Here is a 14093-nt window from a genome sequence, read left to right as displayed (position 1 = left end):
CAAAATGTTATCCACATTTCTTTCTGGCAAGATGCTACCCCTTTCTGAGGTGTAGGAGAGAGGCTTTCAGCTGGGAGGGATTAATGATAAGTAATTCAAAGGAGAATTGTAAATTGAAGTCTACTCCAAAACACTTCTTAAATCCCTGAGTCATTAGAGGCTGAATCACATTATTACTGTCAGCAGGATTTCTTTATCACCCCCTATTTACTGTACATTACCTCATGGTCCTGGTCAAACTGTACAACTTTTACACAGAGATGAGGAATTTGACTCATCAGGATGAGTTTGACATGATGCAAGCTTTATTTCTGATGTTAGTTAGAAAACAACAATCCTGATTCAAGGATTTACTTAGGCTCACTGTACACACAAAAGAAGCTTTTCCTAACAAACAGGTCAAATAATAAGCCTTGTTTTCTGTTTTTCACATTTCACTTATTTACTGAAGCTCAGGGACGTCTGTTACAAGGGCAATTCTAAAAGTCAAAAGGTTACAGAATAAAGCACCACCCTTAAAAATTCATCATTTATCTGTCGAACAGTGACCTCATGGTGACTCTATCTCAGCTGCAAAGCCATTGATTGCATGGCTCTTCATTCTCCCTCTGTAAATCCTATAAAAAATTCTGAAATGTCAGAAGAAAATTTAACATACAACTTTTGTCATATATTAAAATAACGATGCAATATTAGAATAGATATTAGAATAATTATCACATATTTAGTTATTTGCAACAGTTCAGTATATAAGATTTGCTAAATTATCAGAAAAAGTAGACTGATTAATTTACAAATGTTTTAAAACTTGACTATAAAAATGTATACTCTCTAAATGTATATAATTTTAGTCTTACCAATATGACAGGTATTATTTTAAGGAGATAAGCTCCTCCAATTCAGATATTTAGTTCCTTTAGGCACAGATCTGTTGATGTTGGAAAGTCACAGAACTAGAATGTTTAAGCAAGATGCAAGATAAGGATCAAAATTAAATGGGAAGTTACTTTGGTTCATTTGTTTCAGTGATTAGAGAAACCATACTATTAAAATAGAGATTCAATTGTTTCGTGCTGCTTATGACACAACTGCTCAAAGGGCAGAATTAAGTATGAAAAATTTAGGAGTTAGAGCTTCATTCCTTGCTGAAAGAAAACACTCCAACTTGCAGTCAAACAGCAATATTTACAGTCTGGGGGATGACAAACTTCAAACTTCACCGACAAGATGCATCTCTTCAGTAATACACCTTAGGGACCTGAAGGTCAATCTGGACTCTTCTTCTCAGACATCACCTTCTGCAGCAGCAGTTCTTTAAACACAACAGACCTCTACATACAGAAGTGCAGCCTTACTATTGTTACTGTATCTTCTCCTTTCTTTGTAAATCTCTGTTACTTCTGTTACTTCATTTGTTATGAATAAGAGGAAGTGTTTGGGACTGAATTCCATATCCTGGTACAAGTTCATAGGGTATTTGCTAATAGCAACACATAGTTCATAGCATCACTGAGACAAAGCCTATGACCCAAACCAGTTTAGAGCCGCATTGCAGAGAGCCTTCCTCTAACCAGCCTCTTAACCAAGAAAGTTATTATTGGAATTGTGCTTTTCCCTGATCACAGCTGAGGTTCTCCCGAGGCACACAGGAGATAAAACTAAGAGTAGTCTTACCGATCTAGAGTTTGGAATCACTCTATCAATTCAGACAGCAGCTGGCCTCTGGCAATATTTTTCTCCTTCATATTACTTAACATTTCCCCTCAGCCTCCTGGTTACAGGCATGAAGATAAAACCTGTGCATGTTAGCAGAAGTTGCATCAGATACCACACACCTAGGCAGCTGTGCGGCAGTGGGATTTTCTACCTCTGCACAATCTTTCCTTATGTGTCTTAGGGGATGAAAGACCTAAGCATTGAACATGAGAATGGTATGATCTTGAACAACTGAAAATCTGTTCCATCTTTCCATTCACCTACAAATTTACTCTTTCCAAGCTAATTACCCTTCTATAACAAGGAAAGCTGAATGCCTTTTCATCTTGTACAGAATAAGGTTTTCATTTTCAGAAGTCAGTAATGCCTCCTGTTAACTACACCAGCTCAGGATTACACAGGTTACTTCATGGAAGTCTTTCCTTCTATTTCTCCATCTCATTGGAGATACACATCTCAGCTTCTGAAAGGAAAAGGGATAAAGCTTAGGAAAAGCAAAATTTGCTTCAAAAAGGCCTTCTCGGGCTATGGTTTCACTATTCCTCAAAATTATTTTTTCTTAATAAAATATCCGACCCTTGTATTACTGAAGAATGCTCTTTCAACAAGGTCATGATGAAAGTGTATAAGCGATGGCATGATTTTCTGAGTACCCTTTAACCATCAGCTTGATAATATTAATTAGTTCAAATAGGAATCCTCATCAATGACTAGGGTTTGCAAAGAACAAAACTGCAGTGTCTTGCAAATGATTAACTTGTCAAATTTCTACTAAGTTGTTCACTTTCAACACAACTTTAACCAAGCAGTAGTTCTCCTTTAATATTAAATCCTCAAAAAAAAAAAAAAAAAAAAAAAAAGAAAAAAAAAAAGAAAAAGAAAGAGGTCTTTCACTATTTGAATTTCAAGCCATTGTTGGTTGAAGCTGATGAAAAACTTGGAGACATAAGCTATTTCTGGCAAATGAAGGAACAAATCTTGGATATAATGATTGCATACATTGTCTCAGTAGTACATGTATGATGATGTTCAGTATGCCCCTACCATTATACAACTACCAATGCTTTGTTCTTTAGATCAAGGTAATATCCCTGTCTTCTTAATGTCATCCTGGGACTTCTGGATGCATTGCTCTGGCTGTTGAAGCAAAAAGAGTAACTGAAATTAGAACAGAAAACTGCGTAAGAAGACTTAAGTTGTGAAATATGAGTACATGGATGTTGTAGCTAACCTACAGAAATATTGACATCAGTTCATAGAAAATCTCTTGGAGGTCCTCAATAAGTAACAACTGGAAGGTTTGTTAGAGGAGAATGAGTCATGAGACAAAGCCTGCCTCTTAGTATATTAGTGAAATGTATGTGTTGTTTGGCTGTGTCTAAAGAACAGAACACTGAGGGCAACACAAACATTATATTCATGGATAGGTCAATATCAAAGATGATCTCTAGATCAAAACCTGGAAAATGCAAAATGTTCAGATTAGTATGCAAAATAAAACATCAATGTGGAGAGTGGATTTATATGATTATACTATGAATAATTCATTAGCACAAAAACACAATTAGCTTTTAAAAATGATCTAACTACTATGCTCATGTTTAGCAAATCTAACTTATAGTAACATCAGGAGGTAAAAGTCCATAATGCAAAAGATATTAAAACAAATTCCTTTAGGAGTCCAGATGCTTTATTACTAAGGGGGAAAAGGGCAGTGGATTAGACGGGCTAGATCATGCCCAGAGAGGTTAACTTGCCTGTAGTCAATACCCTTGCATTTGCAGGTGTGCCCTCAATTGACCTTATTAATATGTGGAACTCTTGTTGGAAACCTTATTTCAAAAACATTAAGCTCTGGTTGTTTGAAGAAGCTCTGACTATGGTGAAGTGTGCCTTATACTTGTATGGGGTATATTTGGTGGGATGATGCAGAAAAGCTGAAACATTTTTCATGAGAGGCTTTTCTGCACTTCCAGTAGATAGAAATCAGAGGGCTGAATCAGACAGAAGACAATCAATGCTATAGCTGGCATATGAAATCAATACATTACTGGCAACTGCAGCTAGTTTTAGCTGAACCTCTGCTTTCCAGAGCAATCACTCCAAGTCCTGACTTAGTCATTTTCCAGATGAAATTGCATCAAGCTCTTAATCTGTATTGTCCCGGTTTGATGTTAGCCAGCTTGATATAGATAGTGGTTTCCTAGGAGGCTGACGGTTGTTGACTGATCCTGCTCAAGAACTCAAGAGCAAGTGCAAAGAGCTTGCCATAGAGAAGCCTTCTAGTCAGTGCTTTGCTTCTTTCCTGTATCCTCTTTCCGAAGCTGGTTCATGTGAGGGAACACCAACAAAGTTCACCCACCCTTCTGTATTTTAAAAGTACTGTGTATTTGTAATAGTTATTCTTTCAAGAACGAAGAGTGCCACCACTAAGTGACATTTTGAACACGAAGCCAAAAGCTGATACAACAATTCAGAAGCATACAAATTAAAGTCAATTGTAAAATGGATTTTCCATTCCATTAAAAATGTCAGGATTGAAAAATTTTGACATATAAAATATCATATTAAATATTCATATTAAATTAAGTGGGAACAAAAGCAAAACAACCCAAATATTGTGCAAAATTAAATTTAGAAAATAATTAATTTGCCCAAAATGTTTAAATCCAAATATTTTGTTTACATTTGGATCCTTCCTTTTATTTTTTTATTTCAAATTTAAGAATAGCAATGAATTTTGAAAAAAGAAACTTTTCATGCAGAAAATGTCAGAAACAAAGCACTTCTATAGTATGATGTTTTATTTAATTTCAACTGCTATTGTTGCCATTGTATTATTATTATTTATTTAAATAATACCATTTATTTTTTATCATTTATTCAAATAGTTTGTCAAAATGAAATTTTCCAAAGTAAAATAGTTTAAACAAAAACTTTCAACCAACTCTAACATCACTAGGTATACTGTTGTCGTTTTCCTGGCTGGATTAGGAGTAGGTATATCTATCCATGACTACTATGGTCCTCTCTTTAAAAAATATTCTTGCAATCAGGTGAGTGACTAACCCCAGATACACTGTCTTAACAGAGGTCTTTTCACTGATAACAGTAGACTTCTGAGTTCAGCCCACAAATGGTTTGGCTAGATACTCCTACATGCTTAAATAAAGGAGGACCAGGGAAAAATGCTCAGCACAAAACTTTGCATGGCATGGGCTGCCTCACCTCTAAACCTCCGAGGGCTACTTGCCCACAGGAGCAGACTGCCTGTTCCTTTGCTGCATGGTGCTTTGTCCTGTCTCCTGTCCTGTGTGGTGCCTCTCCTGCCTATTACTATCTGGGGATGAGGACGCAGGTTCAAAGCAATTAAAAGGTGCTGTAGACTACCAAAGTGCTGTCTCTAATTTGGTGCTTGGTGCTTTCTTGGTATGACACAGGGTGTAGCACAAGATTGCATGGGAGTATGCGAAGTTGCAAGGACTGTGCAGGAAGGAAGAAGTCAAACTCAATGTAGTCTGGTCCTTGTCATCTGCTAGCAGAGATCACAAACTGTCTTTTGGGCAGAGCTTGTTGGAGAAGTCACAGAGAAAACTAGGTGTGGATTAATAGTTAAGCAGTGTCACCAGTCCAGAGGCTAGTGCTTAGTTTTTCCCTGGCCATCTTTTACTCGGCAGTATAAATCCTGTAATCTGGGCAAGACCCATATTTTAGGAAGTCTGGCAATTTAATTAGTGGGGAGTAGTGTCTAAATTTCTTCCTTTTCTCATCGAGCTGAACAGCTGTATCTCTATATGCATATCGCACTACGCCTTTATTCCCCAAATTTGTTTAATCTGTATTAGAAAGCTCTGTCAACAAAAAGGCAGCCAGCACAGTTTTAGAGGCAATATTTGTTTGGCAGACAATGTTCACTTGCCTATTTGTGTTGATCATTTTGTTCTCTCTGAGCTGTGGGAAGGCATCTCCATATTTGCTGCACTTCTGTCCTGTACTGATGTTTTATTGTGTACAGTGCCAGAAATGTCTCTTTCTGCGCCCTTTTCTCAAAGAATGGTGGCACTTTTAAGCCACACTTGCAATAATCCTATTTTATTCACCCAGGAGCTACTCCTTTTCATGCTATTTTCAGACTCTGTTGCAACACAGGTGTAGCACTATTCAGCAACTGCTTGCCTACCCTATTTAAAGAATGTTACTCACCAAATGTACCTGATTTAAAAACTATGCTTAACTCCACTAGCAGAATGCCTTTTCCAATTTTCTACACACTGCTAATGTGTGAACCATAACTGCACAGTACAGCTGCAATCTTGCCTTCTGCAGGCACATCCTAACAAACCATTTGCAGAACAAGTTGCAGGTCCCTGTGAATTCTTCAGAAGTTGGGTTTGTTTTAAAGTGAATAAGACATTATTCATAATATTTTTATTTTTTTTTTTTTTCTAGAAATGCTGTTTCTAGAAAAACTTTGGAAGTCTAGTTGAAGACATGGGAGGTAGTTACCCGTAAGCACTCCATGTAACTTCAAGAGTGGAATAAGGAAGTAAAATGCTATGACCCAGATTTTAAATCTGAAGTACCAGAGACATAAAGATAGCTTGCTAATTTAGTTGTAATGAAGAGAAGGAATAGCAAAAGGAATTAAGGTGACTAGATAAAAAATCACAATTACCCACATGAGGAAGAGATTTCAGATAGCTGAAGCTCCTTTATCTAGTAGAAAAAAATCATCAAGGGATGCAGGCATTAGAAGCTGAAGCTAGGTAAACATGGGTGAGAAGCAGCAGATATGTTATTTATTTTATTTTATTGTAACGTGATTAATCGCTAACAGAGTTTACACAGGGACATTGTGGATTGTTTGGTGAGTCTGTCATGATGGTGACTCACATCATGGTCCCTTCCTCTCGACACAATTTTCAATATGTAGACTTCTGCCTTCAGCGCACTCTGATATGTAAACAATAACTCAACATTTATCCAGTAACTCTACTGCACATTTATGAATTTTAATCAACCATTGACACACTTACATAAAGTGAAACAAATGAACAGAGTTGACAAATGGGATTTTTGCCTGGAAAGGATTTTAGATTCATATTAATATTCAATTCCTCTCTAGGACTCTTGACATCAACAGTTTCAGCACTTGTATGGCTGTCTTGAGCCTACATGATTATTTTCTATAGCCCAAACAAGGAGTCCATTGTGCTCAGCATATAATAAAAAAGCAACTGCTGTTTCTGAGGGCTCACAATCTAAGGCAGAGAGAACAAATGGCTGGTAGATGAGGATCAGGTAAGTTTGAACTACGTTCAGTAAGGTAAGAGCACTGTTGATATAGCAGTTGACTAGCTGTTGGAGCCACATAACTGGGGGCTGTGCATGGATCTTTGGATGCAGCAGATAGATTTCTGTATTGAAGTGAATCCTCACAATTTGGATCATATATTTTTTAAAGCCATGCCTGGTTTTTCAGCTAATGTATTTTTCCCTTGGTCTCCCTGAATCACTCCCTGACCAAGCTCCCCTCAGGTAAAGGGCTTTGTGCCTTTGATTATTTCATGGCATTTGCTGCAGCCCAGTTTTCATCAGAGGTCTTTCCCAGCAGACTAACAGCCCCATGAATGAAATCAGCAGGGAGGCTCTTCATTATCACAATTCTGGCAGTGTCTGTACTTTTATCACTGTACTGGTATCAATTATTTGGAACCACATTAAATAAATGAAGTCACTAACATGAATATGTCATGCCCAATTCATACAGAGGCTCATGAACTCTCTTTTAAAAAACCCTCCCTTTTATGCCTGCTGCTTCCCTTATGAATTTTTTGTAAGCTCTGACCTTAGACATTTCTCAATCACTGCAAGCATGCTTAGCTCAAGATTGAATACACATCCATTTCATATGGGTTAAGGGGGGTAAAATCATGAGAAAAGCAGATGGCATAGGAAAAAATGACTTTTCAAAGAAAGTTCAATGACCTCCATACAGATATGACATGTTAAAGTCACTGACTTCTTTTTAACTCAGCACTTGTGTATATATATTTAGTATTATATAATGTGCTTGTAAGGACAAAGCCTCTTCAGTGTTAGATCTACAATATTTATTGTAGAGTTCTGACTCACCTTTCTTGGGTGTAGCCCAGAGTCACCATCATACCAGAAATGACAATGAAATGGGACTGAATTGGCCAGTGCCCTTTGGTTGTTTGATGGGTCACAGCAGCATAATGATCGCTGTTTTCTGCAACTTAAAGACAGTCTTATTTATTTATTGTTTCTGCTGAATCAGAATTAGGCTTGGCAAAGACTGTTCTCTGAAAAAAAAATAAGAAAAAAAATAAGGAAGGAACTGAAGGAACTAAAAACTGTCTGGGATTTGGAGAGCATTTTTCTAAAGCATGATGTCTAACCAAAATGAACATATTTTGATCTTAAGTAATAAAAACATGTAAACATCTCACTGATGCATAGACTATTAACTGCAGAAATCCTAAAGTCATTTCACTATACTCATAACTTATCTGACCTGTTTTAGCAGAGAAGGAAATACACAGAACTGCAATGAGAAAGGAACTTTGGATTTTACTTTGCACATAGTCAGAATAAAAATCCCTGAAACCTATGACCTTACTCAGAGTTGAATTACTGATAGATGGAAGTTGTAATGGGTAAATGCTTTGTGGGAGTGTTTGCAAACTCTGAAATTCCAATTCAGCCACACTCAAACATGTTTCAGCCACTTTTCCACTAACATTAATCAGAGTGGCTTTTGTTTAAAGGAATGTTGGAGAAAGGGTAGTGTAAATTCAAATACTCTTGCAAACACACTTCATTCAAACCTGCCTGAGAGGTGTTTTCTCTGCTTATAATTCATACAGCTGGAAGAATGGTATGTTTCTTAGGTGGCCGACTACACACCCAAAATAAGGAAGAGTAGATAGAAAATATAATTATAGTAAATACAGCTTGTAAATAAGTACAGTCAGAATACTGTCTAGTGAAATGATTATACAGCCTTTACCTCATGTTACCACCATTTGCATAGATGTTCAGTTCTTATGCACTCTACTTCTGAAAATTACAGTTAAAAATCCTGCCCTGTTACCAACAGAGACAAAAACATCGATCTCAAGATATTGGAGAGTAAGCAGGAATTTAGATCTATGACTTCACTAAGACTACTAGTGGTATGCAGATCTGAGCAAGTGTTTGCATCTTTACAAAAGTGAAGACTACCTTATAAGAAAAACAACAAAAAAGTGCCATTTTTTTAAGTGATCAGGAAGAAAGAAAGAAAAGAAAAAAAAAAGGTGGGGGGTGAGGGTGGGAATGGATTTCAGATTAGAAATACACAGCCAATGACTAGAAAAAAAGAAAAAAAAGAAAGAAAGAAAAAAAATGAGTTCTTAAAATGAACTTTTGGGCTTGGGTGCCTTTTATTTTATTTTTAACTGATTTCTTAAATGTAAAGAGAAACTGATTATTCATGTATCACCTCTGAAAACAAGCCTTCCATTTCCAGGTCATCAACCGGAATACTTTTGTAAGCTTGTTTCACTTGAGAGTTTCTAAAGAAACCATACAAGATGTCAATGCTCAAGATGTCAATGCTCTTTGTTCAGGAAGCAGAACTGAAGCACAGAGGTTACTTATCTCAGTCCTATGTCATATGATAACCAACTGGAAGAGTTTAAAATGAGAGACAACAATTTGTTACTCCAGTTTACCATCCTCCTCCCTCTAGATCACACTCTTTCTGTTTTCTGTAACATATAAATACAGCCCATTCACAAGTGATATTTTAAATGGGTATTTTGTGATGAGTTAAGCCATTTTTATAGCATTCATACCTCAAAGTTGTCCAGCTGTGACAGGGGTGTCAGAGCAAACCTTCTCTGTTGTTGTTTTGTTGACAGTCTCTTTGCATGTGCTGTCCAATAAGATATGTGCAGGAGATGTAACAGTCCTTCATCTAACATGCATTCCTGGCATCACCATGTTATTTCATGAAGACTGTCAGGTTTACACCACAATGACAAGAGAAAATGGTATCTGTTCAGGGGAGAAAGCAAAAGACAGATGAGCCAAGTATGCAGCTCACTCATGAGAAATTGTAGGTGTCTCTCAGTTTGGATATATTTCCACATATTCCTAAACTGTTCAGTATCATTTTACTCTATGATTGCCCTGCAAGTACTTGGCATTACTGCAAGGGAAACCCTGAAATCAACCCTTCTGAAACCCATGAATTAAAACAATCAGATAAATGCCATACTATGTATTAAACATAAAATGACACGTGACTGCCAGTACAGGTGAAAAGAATTTCCAGAAGACCCTAGTGCAATGCAGACTGCCACCTCCATTTGTTTCTGATTGTTATCACACTGCACAGATGCAATGATTGAGAATGAAACTTGAATTTGGTGCTAGAAGTCCACTGTAACATCAATCACTTGAAATAAAAATGTCATGCTTATGATTCTTTGGAAAATGCTGCACTTAACTTCCAAATTGTTGCTTTTAGAAAAAGCTAATTCAGGGTTGGGTACATTAATGTCAATGTCCTATAAAAGTGCCAGCTGAAAAAAATTGTCAGCAAAGACATTTTTTAAGCCTGTGTCAGCACAAAAGGGTGCCTCAGTTGTTTCATCTTACAACAGCTGCATGCTTTCATTGACATTTGTTGCCCTTTCTTTGTGCACTCATCCTAACCTCATAGGTTATTTCCTGGCCTCCCTTCTGTGACCTATGACCGATGATGACCTTTAGCTAGAGAATGTGACATTTTGTTCTCCTCTGGCTGACATGTGATGCCCTCATTATTCAAAGGTATGTGAAAATAATGACCTGCACTGACCTCTCAGTTTCCTTTCATTTATTGGTCTACACTAGGTGCTTGTTCAGCAGATTGCTGTGACTAGGTCCTGGGGTGTACAATTTCTTTTGAAGAAGGAAGCTCATGAACTGCACCAATGTTTTAGCATTTTGTGTTTGTTGCTCCAATTGAGGAGTGGGAGGCAAGGTGGTGTGTGCATTTGTGAGAAGAGGGTTCCATTTGGTTTGGGCACTGGAGGCATCTTCATAAGACTGGCAAATATGACGAAAGACTTGTGCTCTTCTGGAGTGGCAGTTGAATCCCAGGCTGGATACCTACCTTAGGGCACCTCAGATACCAGCTGCCAGTGCATGAGTTAACAATTCGATTCCTTAGTTCTCAATCATCTGAATGAATGGATGACTAAGTAACCCGAGGAATTCAAAATGGGAGTGACTGCAGCTTTCCCACCACCAGGATTTCCAAATTTCCCCATTGTGACCACAATGGAAACACAGTCACAGATGCAAGTATTTCTTGTAACATGCTAACAGCGCTTTCTGGAGTAAGTCATTTTGCATTTCAAATTGTGGAAGTTTCAATGTTCTTCAGAAACGCAAGCCTGAACAGATTATTATTATTATTTTTTTCAAGAAGCAGATATTATCTCCTGTGAGGTGAGACGTGCCCTCATTGACTGTAGTAAATATTTCAAATGCTGAAAGTCTAAAGGAGGAACAAACCACTTCTGTGTGGGAGATTGTGATACCAATTAAGAATTTATTCAAGACTTAGCCAGCATGAATATTTAAACCTCCTTTCCTTGAAGAAAGGATGGTTACTTCAGGTCAGGGATGAGGGCATGTATGGAGCAGCATAAGGAACAGATGGCTGCTAAAGACAATTTCTGACTATAAATAGTTCCTATTAAGAATATAGAAATAATCAATTAGGAACTAAGCTCTGCTTCCTGTTGCATAGGAGCAGAGCAGCAGCAGAAAATGTTAACACATATGTCAGCATGTGTTTCTGGCTGGGAAAGAGATAGCAGGCCCTTTCCCACTGAAAGGTGGGAAGCTGCACTGGGTCTGAAGGTTAAGATGGAAGATTGTCAACTGCTCTTTAGAAAAGGTTTTAGATATTTGATATGCAGACCAGAAAATGAATAGAAAATGAGGATAAAGACTTTAACCTTTACTCAGCACTCTGTGCAGATGAATGCAGAAACTAGTGGCAAAGTCTTTTTGCCCTTTTGGTAAAGAGAAAGAAGGTGTGCTCCTCTACCTGGAGTTTGCAAAGAACTTCATGTGGAACTATGTCCACTAAAGGCGTAAAAGGTACCTGATGTCCAGACATAGACTTGCAAATTTGAAGGTCTGACCTGGGCACTGGGGGTTTCAGGCCAGACATTCATCCTGAATTGTAAGCCAATTGAACAGCCCATTGAAAGTTCAGGCTGACAACTACAGGATTGCAGTGAGGATTAGATTAGAGACCTAAAATACAGCCTGTTTTGGGTAAAAATAGAAGAGTTAGCATTCTGATGAAAGAAAGTCTTAGCTGTCTTGGTAAAATGTGCCACCTCTATATAGGTGGTCTAGCTATGGATATGACTTACATACCAATCGTAAGTGTGTGTCTTCATCTAAAGGAAATATAACTGAACATTTCTGAGAACCTGTCTCAAAATGGGTATCTTCTGTCTACCCATAACATCTTTGTTTTACTTGAACTCAGCTTTGTTCTATTGATCCCAACAGCAGGTCTGAGCAGAAGGCTGAAACCCAAGAGTGGCACATATAAAGGGGCACCTGTGACATACTACATCTGCTCGTCTGGTCATTTCACAAATGCCTCTGACATTGTGTTTTTGAGGACTAGATACTGATGGAATAATTGAAAGAAAAATAAAAGTTTGTAACTCTAATTAATAAGGGTTTTAACTCTGGGCCCTAGCTGGTACCAGGCAGTCCTCCTGCCCCAGCCTGACAGTGTTCCAAAGCCTGATGCCGAGCAGGGCTGTTACTTGAATCCTGCCATTCCACTTTGGCTGACAGCAAGTTTTGTACAGCTCACACGTGGAATGCTTTTAAAAGGACTCAGCTAAGGAATGGACCCACTTTTATTTGTGAGCCAAGCCCACATCAGATGTCAGGTTGCTTATGACCAATCACAAATGAACTAACCTACTACGGCAGCATTACTCTGGAAGGTTTCCTAGAAACCTTATAGAAATATTTTTATCTAGTGCCCAAAAGACTGTGACACATGAAATCAAGAGTTGCTTTTGACTACTGTGGCCAAGAAAGCTAACTTGCTTGTTTGGCAAGAGCATGAGTAAAAGGATAGCACAAAGGTAACCTTTAAAACCAAGAGCATGTTTAGACTTCATTATCTTTTATTTTCCCCCCACAAGCGCAGTCTCAGAAATATTCTATTTTTCTTGCCCTCTGCCTCATTTGCTTCTCATTGTTCAGGAGCTCATAGGGTTTCACTCCTCCCAAGATCCATAAATCATATGATTAACTTTCAGTCCAAGACTGTTTTATATGAGCAGAAATCTAATTGGAATACAATCACCCTCCTACTGCTTTTCACAGCTTTCTTTGCATCTCAATGTGATCTGAATTTCAGATATCTCTTCTTGTGAGATATTTATTTTTCTCCATCATGAGATGAACTGAATTGTGCTGCTATCTTTTTCTGCCCTTCCAAGCTCTGGCTGTAAATTAACCATTATCTGGCTGAAGTAAGTTCCTCTGGAGTTCATAAACAGTATTTCAGGATGATAGCTTCCAGGCTGGTTGTACAGGCACAAACAGTTCAGTCCCCTGAATATGAGGGGTTAATATCAGGTTCATTTTTCCTGTCTCAACTTGGGTACTTAAGGGAGAAGCTCTGCCTTAAGGAGATGGAGCACTGGATGGACTGAAGAAGATGCAGAACTCCATTTGCAGATGCTGGATGAACTCTGGGTTGGGGAATCTGTGCATTATGCTTATGGGTTTTTAATTTATATTGATGGAGATTTGGTACAATTGAAAAATCCTACTGATTCTTGTCCTGCAATTTACAGGCTTATGTTACTCTTACAAGAAAGAAAGTCAAAAACCTTTTGTTACTACCTTAGTGTTTAGGAAAACTGGCAGCCCAAAAGTCCTGAATACTAAGATACTACCTTTAACCATACAACCCACAAGCAGCACAAATTTTCCTTTAATTTCTCCCCTCCTCCTCTCCAAGACCTTCCACAGACCAAATAAGGCAAGTCTATGGGACATGAATCAAGCAATACTTGCCTCTTTTCTCCGATGCTGTTGGTGAGGGGATTTGTTTTTGTATGTATGTGCTGCTGATACAAACCTATAAAATAGGAAAAAATAAACAGAAAAATAAAAATAGAAACATAACATATAAATAGAAAAAAAAAGAAATCTAATCACTTTTATATAAGCAGGTATAAAATAGAAACAACTTAATTATTATCACATGACTGTGAATAGACAGTGAACACAAAAGTCATGATTCCGATAGCTCCATGAAAACT

At 37.7% G+C, this 14093-nt stretch overlaps 1 long non-coding RNA gene across 1 annotated transcript; it reads right to left on the bottom strand.

Annotated features, from left to right (window-relative positions):
• Positions 1 to 304: 304 nt before the first annotated feature.
• LOC119715529 (uncharacterized) lies at positions 305 to 9753 on the bottom strand. Its single transcript, XR_005262658.2, has 3 exons — positions 9579 to 9753; positions 7852 to 8042; positions 305 to 2853 (listed from the first exon to the last, which is right to left on the bottom strand). It is a non-coding gene; the product is annotated as an uncharacterized lncRNA (long non-coding RNA).
• Positions 9754 to 14093: the final 4340 nt, after the last annotated feature.

This window comes from Anas platyrhynchos, chromosome 1 (genome assembly GCF_047663525.1).
Source record: "Anas platyrhynchos isolate ZD024472 breed Pekin duck chromosome 1, IASCAAS_PekinDuck_T2T, whole genome shotgun sequence".
Lineage (NCBI taxonomy): Eukaryota > Metazoa > Chordata > Aves > Anseriformes > Anatidae > Anas > Anas platyrhynchos.
This window is presented reverse-complemented; position numbering and strand designations above follow the sequence as displayed.